The sequence below is a fragment of the Notechis scutatus genome, chromosome 2 (assembly GCF_049901735.1).
Source record: "Notechis scutatus isolate UNSWTSFEM ecotype Mainland chromosome 2, rNotScu1.2, whole genome shotgun sequence".
Taxonomy (NCBI): domain Eukaryota; kingdom Metazoa; phylum Chordata; class Lepidosauria; order Squamata; family Elapidae; genus Notechis; species Notechis scutatus.
Window position 1 is genome coordinate 155,604,425 of NC_142010.1, and position 22,151 is coordinate 155,626,575.

General features: G+C 42.9%; 1 protein-coding gene across 2 annotated transcripts in view; it reads left to right on the forward strand.

Moving 5' to 3' along the window:
- PDE4A (phosphodiesterase 4A) overlaps positions 1–22,151 on the forward strand; it is a 498,332-nt gene that overhangs the window by 384,086 nt on the left and 92,095 nt on the right. The window lies entirely within an intron of this gene.

Genomic DNA, 22,151 nt, shown 5'->3' on the forward strand with positions numbered 1-22,151 from the left:
TTAGCCTTGGCTCCATTAGGCCATCTTGGTTTTTTTGAAGGGGACGTGATTTTTATTGGCATAAGTTATTTCCTGCAGTTGAATTATTTGATTATTTCAGAGCTGAGGAAACAACAGAGAAACGGGGAAGGGAATTCAGAGAGGGGAGTTACTTGACTTCCATTATTTCAGCTTTATGGTGTACCACTATCCAGACAATACAATCTGCTCAAGGGTGCACCCAGAAACAAATGAATGGGAAAAGAAGGATAAGAGTGGTGCATTTTAAGGTACTCATTCACTGAAGCAGGCTTCTGTCTGGAGTGCTTAGTTACCGTCAACCTTCTGCATCTCTACAATGGGAAGAGTCTTTGGCATCCTTCTCTACACCTTAGAGGATGCTGGAAGCATCTTTTAGGTAGCCTGTAGTTCGATGTGAGCAGAGAAGTGTTTTCCAGCTTTTTTGTGACATTGCAAGTCGTAATAGTCTGTATCCCTGAAACTTGGAATGCACGTTCCTTTAATGCTACATCTATGAACCGCTATTTCTCTTAAGCCAGCCCTGCGTTAAATCGTGCAATTCAGGAAAGGCATTTGGAAACAGAAGAAAAACAATTATAGTGTTACTGGAAGGATACTGCCTGTATATTTCAGATAGATGCTAACGAATGTTGGAGAGATGAGGATGGACAGATACTGATAGCCATGAAAGGACAGGGAGACTTGTAGATTTCAGTGATGTCCTTCCCCAAAGCCATTTTTATAGAGGTCCCGATGGATGCAGCCTAATACGTTGCTGGAGATATTTTCAGGGGAATGAACGCTGAGAGCCCAAAAACCATTTTTCTTTTTTACAAGATTATAAAAATAACCTTTGTAGAGAAATGTTGGACCTGTGGCATGCACTTAGACATCAAAGATGCTAAATAGGGGGAGAATTTCAACTGAGGGAAGAGAGGATATTGTAAAGAAGAGGTATCGTATTGCTAATCTAGCCCTGTGTGTGGCCATGAACGCATCCTATCTTGCCTGCTTCTAACAGCCCAGTCTTTCTGTAAGATATTCCTCCAATTATACATTAACACCTCCAGAAGGATTGAGAAAAAACCCTTGATCATAAGAGCCCTCTTGAATAGACGGAAACTTTGGAGCTGAGATTCATGAGGACCTTTTTCCAAAGGAAAACCACAGATCACCCAAAAATAGTCTGCATGGGGCTAGAGTGACCTGCACAACATCCTTGTACAAATCATGTGGCAACACAGTGTTCCTTTGGAGTAGGAATGAGAATGAAAAATGAAAAAAAATAAGAGTTTTTCTTTTGCTATAATGACAGCCTTTCTGAAAATGCTGTTAAAATAGGCTTGTGTCAACACACAACTGGATTTCTGAGTGTCCAAAAAAAAAACCATGCTTGGTTGGATACACCAAAAGCATTACAGTGAAAGTGTTCCTTTACTTTCAGTTCACAGTAGTCTGAAATTCTGTTTGGTTGGTGCATATTTTCTCCATAATGTTTTCAGGGCCTGTGCTTATGCTTTTCTGACAAAATTCAGTATATTATCTTAATGGGGCCTCGTTACTACCCAACTGAAGCATACTGAAGAACTGGGGTGGGGGTGAGGGTTCAGCATGAGACACTGGACTAAATTGAATATTCTTAAAACTGGAAGAAGCTGAGGAAATCGGAATAATCATCTTTAGAAAGTCACCTTTTCCTTGTCTTTTTTGCATGAATATGCTTTTGGTCAGAACTCCTGTAGCTCTCTGCATCTGAGTTCTGCTGTTCTGTTACTAATAGGTCCCTGGGATTAGAAGCTTGCTTCCTGTTCTAGCATCACATCCTTTGATGGACAATAGACTTCATGGGAAGAGTCTGCCCAGTAGCAATCTTACCAAGGAGGAATGGATTCCTGTGCTTCTAAGAAAATGTGTAAACTAGCACTTCAGGCACTGTGTTGAGACAAGAATAACCAGAATTGTCAATGCCTGTTTCATATGTTCAAGTACATGGTATAATATTTAACTTATCCAGTTATTCTTCACTTAGCTTTCATCCCACTGTCTCATTGCTCTTCAGATCTTTTCCCAAGCTGTCCATAGCTTCTTCCAGCCTTCCTCCTTGCCCTTTTCCTGGGCTATTCTAACCTCCTCCTCACTAGCGGCCTATATTGCTGAAATGCTGCTCTTTAGAACACACCAGCAAAATTCCTCTCAACTTTCAAAGTTATCAATCAGTCCAAACCAAGGCAGAGTTCTCACTTTCTCCTTCTGGGGTAATATCAATCAAAGAGAAAGAAAGTCCAAATCTGTTTAAAATCTTATTACAATATATTCTAGTCTTCAAATCCTTAAGGCATCTGCTCCAACAAAGTCTTAGCATACAAATATTTTCTTTTTAATCCTCTCTCTTCCCACTCATCGCTTAAAACCAATTTTCACCTAAAAAAATAGGTTTCTTAATATCCAGTTATTTATTCCGTAGGAAAAGAGGGAAAGCTATCCTTTCAGCACCTTCAAACAGCCACTTTTTTCCTCTTCTGGCAGGTATTATTCAGAAAGTCATACTTTTCAGGAATTTTATTAAATATGTCTTAGAGTCCTAGGAGCCAAGAAAAACTTTCTCCTCTCAAGCACTTTCTCCACTTCCTCCTGCGCATTCTTACCCGGCTGCCAGCTTCTTTGTGGCGGCCATTACAGACCGCCGCTGCACCGTCCTGGGAAAAGGGGTTCTGCCGGCCGGGAAGGGGTCTGCAACACCCCAGTCCCTTCTCCGGATCCCCTACCTTCAGCTGCCCCTGCAGGGCAGCCTAGCTCCGTACCCGTCTGGGTCGGAGCCCCAAAACGGCTAGCGGCGGCAGGGATCGCGCAGCTTCGCAAATCCCTGCCGCCGCGAAGCCGACAAACCGGAAGCATCTCTTTTGAAAGTTCTGGGTCAGCCTTTCCCAACCTGATATCCTTCAGAAATGTTGAGGTGGCAACTCCTAGAATCTCCAACCATCGTGAAAAAAATCTGGAAGTTCTGAACTCTAGAATTAATGGTGTTTCTCTGCTTCATTTGGCCAGTTCTTTGCTGCCTTGAATGATTCTTGCTGCCTTCCAAAGTTGTTCATATGCCTAGCTTTGCTGAGAGCAGCTATCTTAAAACCCAACAGCAGAATAAAGCTGAGCAACAGTGAGTAGGTTATTTTCCATCAGCTGTTTTCAAATCCTTCTGTAGATACTGTATCAGAATGTTCAGAGGTTCCAGGATGGAATATTGTGATCAAAGAGATTCTCAGATAGAGCATCCGTAATCCTGTATTTATTTTCTAGTTCCCAGTAGGTGAAATAGCCACAAAAGTGCTCCATTCACAGTTATATCACAAATAGCAGTACAGCTGCAGCTTCATGTAAGGATTCCTGGCGTGTAGGTTATAACATGTTTCTCAAGACTAGCAGTAAATTGTCATTGTGTGTGCGTGTATGTGTTTTGCCCTTTACCAGAGATGCAGTTTAATGGCTTCACAAATGAAAAACCTGTGTAGAACTAGCTTTATTGACATTTAACAATGCTTGTGTTATCTGTTCTGTGAGACCTTTTCTGTAATTTCTTCTGTACTTCAGGGTTGAGGAAATCTAAACATCTCAACTTCCTTGTTTCAGGGGTGGGATTCTACAGGTTCGCACCTATTCGCTATAACCGGTTGTTAACATTCTAAGCAGTTCGGAGAACCGGTTGTTAGGAGAAATACTGGCCTAATCCTGTAAGGAAGGCAGGAAGGAAACATTCTGGTGTTCCTCACAGAAACTGCCTCTCCGTTAACCCTTATTACATTCTTGGCTGGACTAGACTTCCTGTCTCTGGAACTTTTCTGGAGTTATTTTTCCCTCCTTTGCTGGAACTTTGCTCGTGTGGAGTGACCATTCAAAGTTACAATGGCACTGAAAAAAGTGACTTATGACTCTTTTTCACACTTAGGACTGTTGCAGCATCCCCACAGTCATGAGAGGCCAGGCGAGGAGATGCGTGCCTCGATGTGAGTGATGTTGAGTTGGCCACACCCAGCCAATAACATGACCATCAAACCATGTCCACCCAGTCACATGACCAAGCCACACCCACCACCTAAGCCACACCCACAGAACCAGTTGTTAAAAAATTTGAATCCCACCCCTGCTTTGTTTAGGACAGGGGTGTCAAACTCACATCATCATGGGACGTTTTCCCACTTTGCTAAACTGGGTGTGGGTATGGCCAGCACATGACGCATCCAGCCCACGGGCCACAAGTTTCACAACCCTAGTTTAGGATATGGAAATGGTGTGTGAGGAACCATTGTTTCTCCTAGGTAGTTGTCTTCCTGTCAACTCTGATCAAGCATCCGTCTGACTGCTTCTTATTAGGCCTGATTCCTAATCCAGAGGAGTCTCAAATCTGGGTCTTTCTGATACAATCCAACATTTTTGAATGCTAGATTTTTTTCACCTATGCACTTGTTTGGTTTTCTCTACAGTTTCAGAATTTTAATTTTAATCTAAAGCAGGGCCATCCAACTTGGCAACTCTAAGACCTTGGACTCCCCCAGAATTCCCCAGCCAACCATGGGAGTTCTGAGAATTGAAATCCACAAGTCTTAAAGTTGCCACATTTGTACACCCTCGATCTAAAGTTTGTTTGTTTGTTCGTTTAATTTCTATATTGCCCATTTCACTGTCCAATGGCTCTGGGAAGCTTCTCTAGGTGTGAGGCCAGAATCCAAGAAGAGCCCTCATTCATTATTTGCTTGATGAATATGAACTTTTGCTCTAAACCCCATTCACATTATATATTTATAAAGCTCCATCCCAAATTCACAGATAATGTCCTATTCCTGCTTCCAGAAGCCAGCTCTTCTTCACTTAGGACACATCAGCAGTTATTATAGCCTTATAAGAACCTACTTTAGTGGCAGCCCAAGATTATAGGCATTAGAGCTTATGAATCACTTGGAGTTGATGGTGGAAAAGAGTGGAAATGATTGATTGAAGAAGTTGCTGTTTCTCTGTAATTTGACATATCTGAATACAACTCTCAGGGCATGTCTTGGTGTTTCATCCCCAAAGGGGGGAAAACGAGGCAATTGTGATCAAACTGGTGCTATTTAAAAAAAAAATTCTTGCTCCTGTTGTGTCTTTTTCCCAGTCCAAGGTTCTGGCCACAACCTTTTGCTGTGAAATTTACGGTAGTAGATGAAACCATCAGTTTCATTTCCTCAAATTATGTGGTAGAGTTTACCTGTTAAACTATGAACGAGTCTAATTTGTTTTAGTTTGGCTTGGTGAGTTGCAACCACAATGACTTACTCAAACCATGCCAGGGATTTTTTTTTAACCAGATTAGCTGTGGCAAAGGGAGCGAATGATGTCACATGCATCACAACATTGTCATTTAAATGATGCAGGGAACATATTTTGCACATCAGTATCACAATGCACATCGCTGTTTGTTTCACACTCCGGTATCTGTGAGCCCCGGATTTTGCTTCTGCAGTTAATTCTCAGCTAAACAGCAGTATCTGCTTGGAGACAATTGGGACTTGAAGCCTAGTTGTGACTGAAGTTGTTTATGGCAGTTGTACAGTTGTACAGTGATATATGGTTGTGGTTGTAGAATAAAGAAACATTACCCATAACTTCTTAAAAATAAGCATTACTCTCAATTGTTGAACAGATACAATGCCAGCCATGTTCAAAGAGGAAAATTAAACTTCTCTTGGGCATTTTTCCAGCAGGGTAGGTAAACAAGACAGGAAACACGATCAGATGAACCAATTCTACTCCATTGTAAAGCTACATTAACAGAACCTTGCAAGTCTGAAAATACAAACCTCCCACCATTATTTTTAACAGCCTGACCAATTAGGGGTTATTCCTTGCCCCTCAAGCTCATTCTGACATACCGTTACGCTGTGTGCCCGATTGGCAGCTACAACCATGCAATCAAAATTCTGCCTTTTCCCCGAGTAACCGCCTCCCACCACGGACTCTCCTGTTCAGCAGGAATGAGGCAATGGAAGATTATAATATAACATTATTGAATAGAGAGATTGAAATATTCCCTGTCCCCTCCTCACCCTGCGTAGGGCTTAGGAAGACTTTCTTGCTAAATCTCTCTCACGGGGAACTAAACTATGGTTGCCAATTACGACTCATGTGCAGAAAAATTGTGGTGGAGTTGAAGATATTCCTAAAAGTGACCCTACACAGAAAACCACCTTTACCATTGTGATTAGTTTGTGCCAAAATGTAGCTTGGCAATGGACTTAGCGTGACTAAAATCCTACTTTCTGCGTTTATCTATTCCATTCCCCTTTCAGCCTATATCCTGGCTAAACATTAACTGTGAGGTTTGGAGAAAACTAGGCAGAAATTCTCTCATGGAAACACACCCATATCTTTAAGAAACACATACTCAGAAGGGCATTTCTCCCTAGAAGTGGAAGCAGGCAGAGATGATGATCAGAAGATAGTTGACCATAAGCGGGTTCCTCACAACGGTAAGGCTCTGCTTTCCTCCAGTCTATGAATGGTATCAGAATGCTTTTCACTGCCCATATTGCACCATTGTATTCTGCTTCACAAGAAAATATGGACACTGCTGGCTTCAGAGATTTAATGTGGTTGTGCTGAGCTTTATCCATCCATCTTCCCCCGCCACCCAAAAAATTAGGCACTGCTTTACCTGAAAGAACCACCTCCTATTGCAGTCACTGATCTATTTGTTGGTGGAGAGGTCTGCCCATTAAAGCAGGCAATGTTCTCCTGCTTTACCAAACTGTCTCTCCACCACCCTGCCACAGATTATACTGTATCCACAGCATTTATCTGCTCCATTAATTTAGTCATTTTGTCAAAGAATGAAATTTAGTCATTTTGTCAAAGAATTTGTTTGGCATTATCTGTTTTTGAGAAGCCCATATTGGCTCCTGGTTGGATTTCAGTAAGGCATTTGACAAAGTAAACCTCAGCCTACTGCTTAGTAAGTTAGAAAAATGTGGGATAGATAGCATCACCACCAGATGGATTTGTAACTGGCTAACAAACTGTACTCAACATATGGGAACTACATCTCTCTGGAGGGAAGTAAGCAATGAAGCACTCCAAAGTTCCATCTTCGGCCCAGTTCTCTTCAACATCTTCCTAAACAATTTAGATGAGGGAATATAAGGGGAGTTGGTGCTGGGGGCCTCAAAAGGAAAGACAATGGCAGAACAATACTTTTATATCAGTTTCCACCATAGAACAGCAGGAAATGTGCATGTTGTTTGTTATGTATTTGTGACGTGAACTTTGGAGGCCATTGATGTGCCTAATGCTATTAAGGGCAGTGTTTCTCATTACACCAATGTTTTAAAGTAGAGGTGTCAAACTCAATACCCGGGGCCCAGATCCGGCCCGCAGGGTGCTTAGATTTGGCCTGCAGGCTGCCCTGGAAATGGTGAAGGATCGGCTTGCAGTGCCTCTGCCAGTGAAAATGGAGTTCGGGTTAGGGTTAGGGTTAGGGTTAGGGTTAGGGTTAGGGTTAGGGTGAGCTCCGTTTTTGCTGGCAGAGGGTTGCAGGTGGCCGTCGCAGCCAAAAATGGAGCTTGGGAGCCTATTGTCACTGGCAGAGCACTCAGGCCAACACAGGTACCCCCAACAAGAGTGATGTTGAGCTAGCCACACCTACCCTGGCCGTGCCCACCCCGGCCCCCCAAGGTCAAACACAACCCTGATGCGGCCCTCAATGAAATAGAATTTGACACCCTTGTTTTAAAGCTTGCCCTTCCTATTAGGTTATGTGGTAATGCCTCCTTGAGAGCAAGGCAAATGTTCCTGTGTTGTTTGCTTAGTGTATATGTAGTGTTGTTCTTAAGGCAGTAATCAAGTGTCTGAGTTACATTTTAAAAGCCAACTTTTTTGAAAAAGATTATAGTTTTGAAAAGGATGTGAAAAATTGGTTGCGAATGTATGCAGGAAACCCAGTGACATTTCTCTCTGTTGAAAAATAGCAGCTTCACCATTCTGTAAAGAAACAATTGATCTTATAGGATGGAACAACACAAGGAGCTTTCTCTGAACTGGCTGATACAAATATTCTGGAAGGCATTTAACAGTGTTACCAGCTCCCAGAGACTAGCCTTATAAGGGAATGGTTGATGTCCTTACCTCTGAGAGAGAGGGAGAGGGAGGGAGGGAGAGGGAGGGAGGGAGAGGGAGGGAGGGAGGGAGAGAAGGAGGGAGAGAGGGAGGGAGGGAGGGAGAGGGAGAGAGAGAGAGGAGGGAGGGAGGGAGGGAGAGAGGGAGGGGGAGAGGGAGGGAGAGAGAGGGAGAGAGGAGGGGTGGAGAGAGAGAGAGACTGATGCTTCCCACCCTCCCTCTCTCCCACAATTATTGATTAGAAAAGGCTGAGAAATGAGCTGAATATTGAATTTTTGGGAAACTCCATTACACCCCCCTTCCCTGCTTTTTTACACCAAGGACATTATAAGGCACCAGGCTAGGAACTGTGAGCTCTAACCGTGCCTTAGATATGAAGCCAGTTGGGTGACCTTGGCCAGTCATTCTCTCTTAGCCGTGGGAAGGAGGCAATGGCAAATCACTTCTGAAAAACCTTGCCAAGAAATTTGCAGAATCAAAACTGATTCAAAGATGTGCATGCATGGGCACACACACACAAAACACATAAAAAGAATTATAATTTGCAATATAACCTCCTTTGAGTTAAGTTTAGCTGATCACTTTATGGGCACAGAAATCATTTACAATTGCTGGGTGACGTTCTGGTAGTCTTCTATCTTGATACTTTATTTTTTATTGTAACAGTTGTCTAATGCCAATTACCCATAGATTAACAAGGTCCAATGATGTTTGCCTTTCTGAGATTAGCCAAGGTCAATTTTGTGCTATTCCAGCTGTAGATAGCGCCTTCTCACCTTCTCATCATAAAGCCTTCATGTTGTTTGGTTTTGACTTACAGAATTACGTGAATCCCGTTATGGTTTGTAAATATAGAAAGCCACAAAGATGATTTTGGGGAAATTATGCAGTGACATTTATGAAAACATATTTTAAGCCCGGGAAATGAAGGCAATATATATAATTTTATTAGAATTTTTCAAACAATAAAAGCATCCAAAACAAAAAGATTAAGAAACAAAAGAATGTAGAAAAAAGGAAAATTAGAAGAGAAGAAAACATAAAATTATTCCCCCTCACCCTTCCTTCTATTGAATAATTTCTATCGTATTCTTTCCTCTTCCTCTATGGCTCTTTTTAATCCCCAAACTCAGAAATCATCAATTCAATCTTTTCTCCTTTCAACAAAAAGTCTATATGAAGTTCCCAGTCTTTTTTTTTTTAAAGTGTTTTATATTTTTTTTTTCTCTGACTAAAATGCTCACCTTTCCAATTTCTGCAATTTCAGCCAAACTCTAATCTACTGTGGGACTGTCTCAGTTAAGAATTCCGGCTGTTCTTTTAGACTCTTTTTTCCTACCTTGAATGCCTGATAGGAGATAGTGGTTATGGCTCACTATGTTGTATGAAGCCAGCCCATGACATTTCTTTAATAAATCACAGTTAAATAAGCTATAGCCCAGGACAAAATGTGAACTGAGTGATAAACACAGCACTTGACTGAAAAAACCTTTTGGTTTCACAACAGGCTGAAAGGAAGCAATTTAACTATTTAACAGGCCCAGTACAAATTTTCCTCTCAAAGCAAACAATAGCTATTCTGGGATCAGGGAGAAATTTGGAGGTTTAAAAACAAGAGATGCCCACCTGGAATCTCCTGTGGCATACCAGCAGTATTCATGCATTGTTTACTTGGATCTAAGTACATTCTTGTCAACTAAGATCTCCTGAATGGCCCTAAAATGTTCAGCAGATACAATAGTAAATTCTACTCTAAAATAATGAAATACAAAGATTAGGGATGTTTCCTAAGTGTCCAACTTGCTGGGTCTTTGCTGTATGACTCGCTCCAATAAATTTCTTGGCAATCACTTGCCAATCATTGCCACTAGGTGGCAATGGTACCCTTTCTCCAGGATATTTGCTGCTTTTCTCAACATTTTTTTAACTACCTACTGCTCCTAAAAGCATCAGAAACAAGCAAGGGAAAGAACCAGGGGTGGGATTCCACAGGTTCGCACCTATTCGCTAGAACTCGTTGTTAACATTCTAAGCAGTTCGGAGAACCGGTTGTTAGAAGAAATTACTGGCCTAATCCTGTAAGGAAGGCAGGAAGGAAACATTCTGGTGTTGCTTACAGAAACTGCCTCTCCGTTAACCCTTATTACATTCTTGGCAGGACTAGACTTCCTGTCTCTGGAACTTCTCTGGAGTTTTCCCCCCCTTCTTTGCTGGTACTTTGCTTGTGTGGAGGGACCATTCAAAGTTACAATGCACTGAAAAAAGTGACTTATGACCATTTTTCACACTTACAATTGTTGCAGCAACCCCACAGTCATGAGAGGCCAGGCGAGGAGATGCGTGCCTCGATGTGAGTAATATTGAGTTGGCCACACCCAGCCAATAACATGACCACCAAGCCATGCCCACCACCTAAGCCATGCCCACAGAACCGGTTGTTAAAAAATTGAATCCCACCCCTGGAAAGAACTCTTTGACCAATAAAGTGTCAATAATGAATGGCAAGAATATACAGAAAAGCTGTATGCCGGCAACAAAGAGGAAGCAGAAGCAGTAATAGAACAGGCCATTTTTCTCAGGAAGAAGTCAATTGCCAAGGATGGCCCCAGCTGTTGATAGTATCCCTGCCAAATTGGAGGCCTGCACTACCCTTGCGCCAGAAAATTGGAGAAGCAAACACATGGCCACAGGATTAGAAACAATCAGTATTAATTCCATTGCCAGAGAGGGTAACTTCAAGGATTGTCCCTCACACTAGCAAGATTCTCATTAAGGTCATACAACAACATCTGGCCCAACCATCAAAAAGGAATTACCAGATGTTCAGGCTGGCTTCAGAAGGGGTCGTGGCACTTGTGAACATATTACAAATCTATGCTGGATCATGGAAAAATCTCAAGAATATCAAAATAACATCTCTGTCTGCTTTATTGCCTCTATGAAAGTCTTTGGTGATGTCAGTCATGACAAACTGTGGATACCCCTAGAAGACATGGGGGTGACAACACATCTGGTCAAGTTGGTGCAGTCACTGTATACAAATCAGGAAGCCTCAGGGCTCACACCATATGGTAGTAATGAGTGGTTCAAGATAAAGAAATGAAGCAAGGTTGCATTGTTTCATCTTTTTTATTGAACCTGTATGCCAAAGTGGTCTTGAGGAAGCTGGAACTTGGAGAATAAAAAAAAACCAGAGTAAAGATTGGAGGAAGGAAGATAAATATCTCTGATATGCTGACAAGACAACTCTCAAAAACCAACAAAGCCCTGGAACATCTGATCAAAAGATTTAAAGAAGAAAATGAGAAAATTGGACAGTTTCTGAACATCAAAAAACAAGAACAAAAAAAATCCCAAGCTTATGACCGCTGCATGGAAGGGAAATGATATCAAAATAACAACTGACAATAAAGAGATTGAATGCAAGCAAGAATCACAGATTGATTAAAGCAGTGAATGCAATCCAGAAAAAATGCATCAAGTTGCAATGGGTCATAGAGCAATGATGAGCATGAATCAAATATGGAAAAGCCCGGCTGCTTAAATACAGATTCGTTTGCACTGTTGTCTCTCGTAGCTACCTTCAGTTGTGAAAGTTGAACCATAAAAAAAAGTAAGCAGGAAGAAAATCAACTCATTCAAGTTGTGGTGTTGGAGAAAGCTCCTGCGCCTTCCTTGGACGGCAAAAGGTGACAGACAAGCAAGCACTGAAGCGTATAAAACCAGACATATCGCTAGAAGGCAAAATCTCAACATTCTGCCTTACTTATTTTGGCCATGTCATGCGATCAAATTCACTGGAAAAGACGATCTTGCTTGGAATGGTCAGCAGGAAAAGGAAATGAGGCTGCCAAAAAAATACAGTGGCTGGATGCCATCAAAGCTGATACCAGTCAGAGCCTAAAACAACTGGTGTGTGTGTGGGGGGGGGAACCATAGGAGATCAGACAATGTGAAGAGAACTGGCCCATAGACTCCTGACAGCTGGACATGGTTGACTGGATATCATCATTTCTTAACAAAGCTGGCCTTGGAGAGGATTTAAGGGGAAAGGGGCACATGAATTCCTTCTCTGCCAGAGTTTCTTCACTTCTCTTTCCCCCATAGGTCTGACACCTCTAGAAATTAAACAAAACAAATAAAAAGGTGTTTTGCTGCAGTCTGGAAGAAATGTCTGAACAATGGCAGACAATTTTAATCAAGCCCAGAAGTGGGCTGTGAAGCTGAAAATCTATTTAGAAACAGCCTTGATGAGGCTGATTAGTTTGTAATGAGCTCTGTGACTGAATGGGAACTTGAACCCAGGTCTGCCTAGTCCAAATCCAGCATCTTAGGATCCTAGTCAGCACATGATGCTCTTTACTTGCATTCATTCTCTCTCTCTCTCTCTCTCTCCCCCTCCCTCCCCCTCCCCCCTCTCACACACACACACTTTGTTACTTAAGTTGGCAGCCCTATCACTGATAGACTAGAAACATAAAAGGACTTGTTTTTTTTCTCAAAGTCCTCCTCCAACAGGACCCATTGTTGTGCAACATGGATATGATGGGAGCTGTCATGCAGCTAGATGACATTTGAGTGTGGAAAGGGGATGTACCTTAAGAAACGGATCTTGATTGCACACTCAGCCTTTTGCATCAGAAGGGGAAGCAGCAGTGCATAAGCCTCACTTGTCTGCCTTTTATCAACTCTTCTACAATGGGAGATGTCTGGGACCTTGGATGAATCAGACAGGGCGTCAGGGGGCACAGGATGCCAACTTCCCCTGTATTTTGCTGGTTGCTTAAGCTGCAGTTAAAACTCTGCAGGTTTTTTTCAGCCCGTATTTCAGCCCCATTGTCCACTTTTGAGAGGGCAATTCAGGAGAGTGGATGGCCCTTGTATTCATTAGATGGCTCTGAGATCCTTCTCTCTGCTTCCCAAAGAGTAGTGATTTTGATAGACAAGAATCCCAGTTGGTAATTTCTGTCTCAGGATATAATTGTTAATTACGTTTTGTTTTGTTTTTTATTTGGAGGGCTTTGGCATGACCTGTCACAGCTCATAATTAGACCATGGCTAATTTTGTGCATTTTTACACAGAGGTAAGCCCCATTTGCAGCATAGCATTTATAAGTGTGAAAATCTGCTAAGGTGAAATAATATTTAGTGCTGAAATTGACTTTTGTTCAAATGTGGGAATGAAATCTGTGCATATATGTAGCTTTCAACATTTACCAACATAATGGAATCTCTTCCTGTAGAGGCTTGCCTTGTTTATAACAAAAGCCTTAGGACTGTTGTAGGCTTCCTATAGATTCCCAGGTGGTCGGCCCCTGCATGTAGTGAGCTGTTTATTGCTGGGGGCGGGGAGGGAGGGAATTGTCATTGCAAACCTCTTTTCTTCCTAGAAAACTTGTTTTTAAACAAACTTTCTGCAAGGAATGCAGGCTTGCAACGACTAATTTTTATTTTTCAAATAGTAATTAAACTTTATTTTTAGTCTTAGTGTGTAGTAGCAGACTATGTCCATTAGAGGGTAGTACAATCTCATTTGTGTAACCAGACCTCTTGTGCTTTCCTCTTCTTTCATTCTGTTCAAAATTTGAAATATCTGTGTTATGAGATATGGGTCTTTAGAAGTGTTTTCCTTCAGGTGTCATTTCAAAGCAAACCCTAATGCTTCTCTGCCAGAAGTTCAGTTTTTTTCTGTCTCCCACTCCCAGACATTAGGGGGGGGGGGTGTGAGAGAGAGTGGGGGTGGAGAGAGAGAGAGAGAGTACCCTAAGTACCCCATCCCAAGGTTACTGCTAAATTTCAAACTCAGGAAGAAGGAAATGCTCCAAAGCAAATTTATTGCAGCTCTGTAGAATTTGTGGAATGGTAAACTCATCCCAGGCTTCTGTGGGCATGTAAAAATATTCATTATATTTATAACAAAGCACTTTCAGTGGTATTTTTATTTTTCCTAACAATAACTTCATGGCAAAGTAGCACTGCAAGGGCCAGACTCATCCAGTGACTGTCTATGGCTGGAGTAGAACATGGCTCACTCCTGTCCAGTATCTTAATTGCTATACCACATTGGCATTTTCTTCAACTACCCATAAAGTAAGGTCAGTTTACAAGTCCTGGTTATTAAAAACTTGAACCTTGTTCAGCTTTAACCACGAAGAGAAAACTAAGTTGTGTCCTAAAGCTTAAGAGTTCCCAGATCTCGGCTGCAAAATGTAGAGAGGAGCAGTAGGTGGCAGCAAAGAGCATCGTATTTTGCTTTTTAACAATATTTTATTGAATGAATATTGTTGTTTTGTTTTATTTTTAACATTGCAAGCTGCTCAAAGTCACCAGATGGGTGGTAAAAGAGAGAGAAAGAGAGAGAAAGAGGTGGGCGGAGGAGGGAGAGAGATGATGGATCGATGGAAGAAATCTACCTTATTAGACTTTTTTTGCTGCCATCTGGTGGTCCCTCAAATTCCTACACCCCACATCTGGCAGCCCTAATAAACGTACATTTATTGCTTTATTGATCATTATTTATGAAGTAGCCCAATTAAAACAATCAGAGTCTGTAGACTATGACTGCATGCAGGCTGGTTATTTATAGCACTATAGGGGCCTGATGATTATGGTGTCACGTGAGCAAAGTTGCCAGTGTACAAGATGTAGAATTGTGTTTGAAACTCCTTTAGTTGGGTTAAAAACAGTGGGGGTTGTGGAGCTCGGGGAGGAATCCTCTTTTGAAATTATTTCTACCATTGATATAACAAACAAAAGAAAATGGTGGAGAGAGGGCTTTGGTCAAGAAGAAAAAAAATGAAGTGTCCTTCAGTCCCACAGCCATGCTTCAATTCAGGCAATTTAGTGCAGGGCTCCCTGCAAGTTTCCTACAAAGAAACCGGAGAAGCTGGTAAGAAATCAGAACTTGCTCCTGCTCCCAGTGCCTTTTTGCCCACCCGTGGTTATTGTTTCTTTGTTTGTATAAAGAAATATCTCTGAAAAAGTGATCCAATGGGACATAGGTTGTCTAGTACCCTCTAACCCTATTGATGGCTTTAGTCAATTTCATGCACACTGTGGTGAATACGCATTCCAGCATGGATTGGATAACATTTGTGATAGTTCTTGACTTGACTTGACTTGACTGGTGGTGATATAGGGGAATCGGATTTGGCCTAATGAGCAAAGACCACAGAAATGTTCTCCCAGTCCAGGGTTCCTGAAACAAGTGGAAGCACATTTAGTCCAAGACATGTTTTTGTCAAATAATAATTATTAGCAATGAGGGACACCATATTTTCTACTTTAATTTAACTGTTCCTGTCCCTCCCTGCTTTTACTTTTATGACTTTTAACAGAAAACACCCTATCTCTTGGCTATGAGATTTAAGAAAGTAAAATCATCATGTTATGTTCAGCTAATACATGAAATGAAGATGTTGTTTCATTCTTCCATCTCCCATGACGGATGAGGTCTCAGCCAAACAGCTGCTGCTGTGGTTTGCTTTTTCCCACCCACTGCAGCTGGCTATCTTTGGGGACCACATCAGAAATCTCTTCAGGAAGGCCAGCCAAATTGGGTTTTTTTAGATGTTGCCTTCTGCAGTTTAATGGAAACAGAAGGGAGAGGTCTGTGCTGAGCAGGGGTGGGTTTCTACCGGTTCTGTCCACCTCTGTAGAACTAGTAGCTCTGAAGAGCAGCAGACATAGAACCGGTTCTATGTCTGCTGATGTTTTTGCCCACCCGCCCTCCTGGGCTCTTACCTGACCTTTATTTCCTGATTTTTCAACTTCAGCTGCTGAACGAGATACAGCTGCAGTTTAAAAAGCAGGAAAAGGGGGCTGTTTCAAAGGCTGCTTCTTGGCACTCAGTGTGCTGATGACGATTTACAGGTGCCCCACTCACAGCGTGCAGGGAAGCTCGTAAATCCCGAACCCGTAGTTAACCCTGTCGTATCCCACCCCTGGTGCTGAGTCTTTACATTAGATACACCACACAGTTCATTCTTCCAAGCAAGGAATCTTGTATTTTTCTTTTTAAAAAACCCTCTGCTTTTCTTGGAACATTAGTCTTTATTTTGAAACACAGAACGTTATTTCTATTGATTAAAGATGAAGATTTAAGAAATATGTCTGAATTCTGCAGCAAGATCTTTGGAATGTCTGTGGAGATTCTCAGTTTGTCCCAAAGGTGCTTTTCCAAGAGGCAACTGGACGTTCTTTGTTATTCCTTAAAGATGTTTTACTTCTCATCCAAGAAAGCTTCTTAGTTATCCTGGCTGTAAGGACAATCACATCACATAGCAAATCCTTTTGGCTCACCAGAGTTTTTTTTGCGTAAGGCCCTTTATGGTGAAAAATATGTGCAAATCAGTCCCACAAGCAAAATCAGTGCCCGCAGCCATGTAATAATTAATTTCAAACATACAATGCAATCTTGAAACAGATGTTTCAATTCTTAGTTTTTCTATTCATCCTTTTAGAAGGAGAATTTGATAAAAATTTTGGAGAGAAATCTGATGCAGACATGTGTATTAGTTTACTACTTTCTACCTGGGAATCCTGAGGACAAATCTGAGACATTGCAAGCCAAAATGTTGTTGTGAATGGAAATTCCCCTAATTTTATTCCTGCAACAATCAAGTGGATTCAGAAGAGTGGCTTGCCTAGTCCTCCAATTAAATCTGGGGTCAAGAGAGGATTTCCCCAGATCAGTTTTGATGCATTTGTTGCAAACGTGGAGAAGAAGGACCCACCAAGCATGACGTCTTCCTGATGCTCTAACATCTGAACATCCCAAGCCTGTACCAGCTTTAATGGCCCTTACTCCAAGGATGTGTGTGCACCCTAACACTGAAATCCCAAGGGTTGCCTCTTACAGGGGTGCTATTGTTGCCTTTAGGGTGTAAGCATTTCCCTGGCAACTTGCTAAGAAGGCTCTTTCAACTAGAAACGAGTCAGAGAGACAGTTTGACCCTCCTGCTTATTCCCTAACATAATGCAGAGATCTATTGGCAAGTCCTAAATCAATCCAGGACTGGTATTATGGATGAAAAGTTTTAAATGGAAACGAGGGGTTCGTTTGTTTGTTTTCTACGCTGCCCATTTCACCAAAATGAGTTTTAACTTACACTTGGGCTGGCCTCTGACCTTTCACGGGGAGTGGGGGAATGAGGTGTGGCTTTAAACTTGGGTTACCCAAGGTCAAGGGACAGCAGCCACTATACCTCATTGTGACCCAGAAAGGATTTCTTCCTTCTGCCTTGTCATTAAGATGACGGGGAATTCCAGAAAGGTTGAGCAATTGAAGAGAACTTACAGTTCTCCTCCACCTGATGTTATCAGGACCGTTGAGCACGCCGGCAAGGGAAGAGACTGGCCGCTTTAGACCAGCCGGGAGCTGATCTCTACCCTCCTACTCACTCATTCCTGTGAGTAGGAGGGCCGAAGGCTCAGTGTGCGAGGATTAAGGAGCCAGAAGTTTTGTATGTTTTTAAGGGAGAGAGCTGTGATACACAACGAAAGGAAGTGACTCGCAAGGTTCGCAGAGTGACTCAGGGGCAAAGCCAGGAAGTGGAGATAATACTGATGAGCATTTATTGGGAGTGGGGGGGGGGAGTTGCTTTCATTTTTAATTCTTAGAATCAGGAAACAGTCTCACTCTCAGTGACGTTTGACCCTGAGTTTAAGGTCAGATAAACCCTAACATAGATCGTGTTAGATAAGGGGTGTCTGATCGACAGACATGAAGAATTTGGAGAGCTCAGAAAGAGTCCCCTCTGCTGCCCCGTTTCCTTCTGCCACCCCTTCCCATCGGCCTCAGGGAGCTTCACCAATTATTGCTTTAGACCTGGAACCCACATTATTCTCACACCCCGCCCTGCATCCTCCTTTTATGAGGCTTGAGAAATCCTGGTTGAGGAGGAATCTCAATCTGCAACTCTTCAGCTTGCAGGGATGAGGCTTCTTCAAGTTTTTTCCCCACAGAGGGTGCAAATTAAGCCGTTAGCATACAGCCGTCCATGCACTCCAGCCAAGCCAAGCCAAGGGCGCTTCCTGCGTTCCAGGGGCCAAGTCGGCTCCAAGCATAGAGACACCAAGCCTCCTAAGCCAGCCCACCCAGGTTGACTCTCTCTCTCTGGCAGGAGTTGCAGGAGGGACTATGGGGCCTATCCCAGCAATGGGAGCCCTGGGTTGTGTTGCTGGCATCCTTTGTTTGCCTCTTTTGTTAGCAAGCCTGCAATCTGCATGCACAAAGTAGTAAGAAATAGAAGCCAGGAAAAGTGATGCCTGCAGGGCAGCCGAGTAAATCGTTGCTAAGCAGAAAGTGCTATCCTTAGCACTTCTTAACTGCCTAGGAAAAGAAGAGTTCACAGGCAGCAGCGCAAAGCGTGCATTAAGTGAGAGCAGCCAGCGTCCTGCTGGCAAATAATTCTGTGTAGGGAGAAGCAGAGACATCGATGGAACAGGTTTCCCCCATGCTTCAAAAATGAGTTTCATTGAAAGTCAGCACAAGGTAATGGTGTCACAGACTTGGAAAGCACCTTGGAGGTCTTCCACTCCAATGGCCTGCTCAAATCGGAGACCCTCTACCAGTGATGGCTAATCTTTTCATCCCCGCACGCCAAAAGTGTGCGCATGCGCACACACGTGTGCCGGCACCCATAATGCACTGTGTGTGCAACCCCCACTCCTGTGCATGCACACACAACCCCTGCACGTGCACCGCACACCCACTGCGCATGTGTGTGCAAACCCCACGCGCCGCACGCGTGCGCTCTGCCCCCCACGCAGCAGCTACCTGACAATCAGCTGGTGGGAGGCGCATGCGCAGTGCACCTGATCTGGGGCGACTGCTCACATGCCGGCAGAAATCACTCTGCGTTGTCACTTCTGGCACGCGTGCCATAGGTTCACCATCAACGGCCCTATACCCATTGCAGACGAATGGTTGCCCCGTCTCTTCTTGAAAACCTTCCAGTGTTGGAGCACCCACAACTTTCCACTGGGTTAATTGTTCTCATCGACAGGAAATTTCTCTTTGATTCTGGGTGGGATCTCTCTGTAATGATCTTCCATCTGTTACTTCTTGTTCTGCCTTCTGGTGCTTTGGAAAATAGGTTGGCCTCCCCCCCTCCTCTTTGTGGCAGCCCCTCAAATATTGGAAGACTGCTCTCCTGTCACCCCTAGCCCTTCTCTTTGTTAGACTACTAGACGTACCCAGTTCCCGCCACGTTCATCATACCATTTGGCCTCCAGTCCCCTGACCTAGAACAGGGGTCACCAACCTTTTGGACCTCAGGGACCACCACACTCATAATTTTAAATCCCGCGGACCACTAATATGAATGTTGACTGATGGCAGCTTGCTGATGTTTTCCCAGGGTCTCTGCAGAAAGCAGCAGAGACCCTGGGAAAATCCCAAAAAAAGTCTGCAGGAAAATTCCCCACCCCGTTTTCTTACCGATTGATCATTCTTTATTTGGGATCACAGGATACCGCCTCCAGCTCCATTCTCAGGGGGAAAGAGAGAGAGAGAGAGACTTTTGGCTTCATGCAAGGAAAGCAGCAGAAGCAGCAGAAGTCTTTCTTTCTCTCCCCCAAACTCCACTAGAAATGAGTCTTTGTGGGGGTGACATTTCTTTGCAGACCACCAAAATTTTCTCGCAGACCACCAGTGGTCCCTGTCCCACTGGTTGGTGACCACTGATCTAGAATACAGGTGACCACTGATCTAGAATACAGATAGTCCTCGACTTACAGACAGTTAATTTAGTGACTGTTTGAATCGTTCATTTAGTAACCATTCGAAACTGAAAAAAAGTGGCTTGTGACTGCTTTTCACACCTACGACCACTGCAGCATCCCCTTGGTCACGTGATCAAATTTCAGATGCTTGGCAACTCATGACAGTTGCAGTGCCCCGGGACGCCTTTTCTGACAAGACAAATCTATGGGGATGCCACATTCACTTAACAACTGTAACTAATTTAACAACTGCAGTGATTCCCGTAACAGCCGTGGCAAGAAAGGTCAGAAAATGGGGCAAAACTCACTGAACAACTATCTCGCTTAGCAACAGAACGTTTTGGGCTCAATTGTGCTTGTAAGTCAAGGACAACCTGCATATAGTTTTAGCATCTCCGATCCTGAAAATATTCAGAGGACTACCGTGTTTCTCATATAATAAGGCTGGGTTTTTTTGTTTTTTTTTTGGAGCCCCCAAAAAATGGCTAGGCCGTCTTTTCGGGGGTGACTTAATTCCCCCCCTTGCATTTTCCGGCAGGCGGGTGGCGACGGCTTGGATGTTGACCTCGGCGTTGGTGGGGCACTTTGTATCAGGGTCAACACAGGCAGCACCATATCCGGGTGTGCAACAAAAGTACTTCCTAACAGCAAGTCCCCCCGCCATTTCCCCCCCATTTTGCATGTTTTAATATAGGCCTTAATTTGGGGGGAGGGGCTTAATTTCATTTCATGCCTATAAAACATGCTGGGACTTCCTATTGGGGGAGGCCGTATTGTTGGAGAAACAGGGTACTTGTAGAACCAGGGTCCGCTGTCTTTTTAGAATGAGGGTGGAATGTTTGAATGTCCACACAGTAGCTGAAATATATGTAGCCAGCCAAATATATATTCACAAAACTTAAGAGAAGATGGAGATCTCCAGCTTCTGTTACTGAACAGAATTTATTTATTTATTTATTTATTTGATTTGTCAATTGTTTACAAGATAATAAGTATAAGTGTATACATAGTTGTGAATACATGAGATGGGTACATATAAGAAAAATAAAAGAATAGAGAAACAATAGGACAGGGACGGTAGGCACGTTGGTGCGCTTATGCACGCCCCCTTTAAGAATTAAACTTAATAGTTAGGCCATGAGGATCTCCAGCGTCTCTTACTTGGAGCCAAGCTTCCTGAACAGGCAGGTTCCATTAATTTGTCCCTGTAGGATGATTGATGCCTGAGGCACCCTCCTCCTTCCCTCTGACTACACAGATTGGGGGGGAGGGGGTTTGCTGGTTAGAACAAAGTGTCACTAGGATGCGATTTGACAAAGAGGAGGCAAAAGAATCTAGTGTTTTTGTCCCCCGTTGTAACGGAAAGGTGCACCTTGTCCTAAGAGAGTAGGGTAAAAGTAACCTTGTAAGGGCCAGTCTCATCCATTTACTCGCCTCCACAACCGGAGGCACAGAGGGAACCTTGTGGCAGATGGGTTCCTCTTGAGGAAGAAGTTGGTGGTAACCCTTCAGTAAATAAGTGGGTGGGTCATTAGGGAAGTATGTTTCAAAACATGAACTGGAGCATTTTGATCCTGACCCCAGGAAAATAGGAGGCATTCCTTCCTTTTCTTTTTCTCTGATGCCTTTTCTTAATTTGCTGTTTTTCCCATGTGTTTTTCTGGGGTTTTTTTTCCTTCATAAAGTACATGCGTAAAGCATTGTGGCAAGGAGGATTTTTCCTTTGCACCAGGATATTCTGGATTACATGTGCAGTTTCATCTCTCTGCCAACAGTTGGGTGCTTATTTATAACTATTGTTTTCATTTACTGATTATGACGTTTGTGATTCCATACATAGAAAGCAGCACATCCAACTCTCAGCTACGAGACTGTCCATGGGCTTAAGTGGCTTTTATAAAAGATAAATCTCTGGAGGACAAGGACTGAACAATGCAGGGATTCTCCTTTTTGGAGATGGTAGAATTCAGAATGCCAAGCCTTCAGGGTACTGCTTTCCCTTTCAGCTAGACACTGCCCATATGGCTAGTTAATGCTGGAAACAGATTATGGCCTAAGTTCTCACTCCTCTTTGTTTTTAATATTTGTAGACCATACTTTAAAATAAAGTCTTTTCCTCTTTATCTGTGAGATAAATCTCAGTAATATTTTAAAGCATAAAATAACAATAACATTGCATAATTATTGCTCTTTCAGTATTCTGACTGTGCATATACAGTATATCAAAATGAAGCTATTGTGCTAACTGATGGCAATTAAATGGGTAATTAATAAAGCTTTGGAGC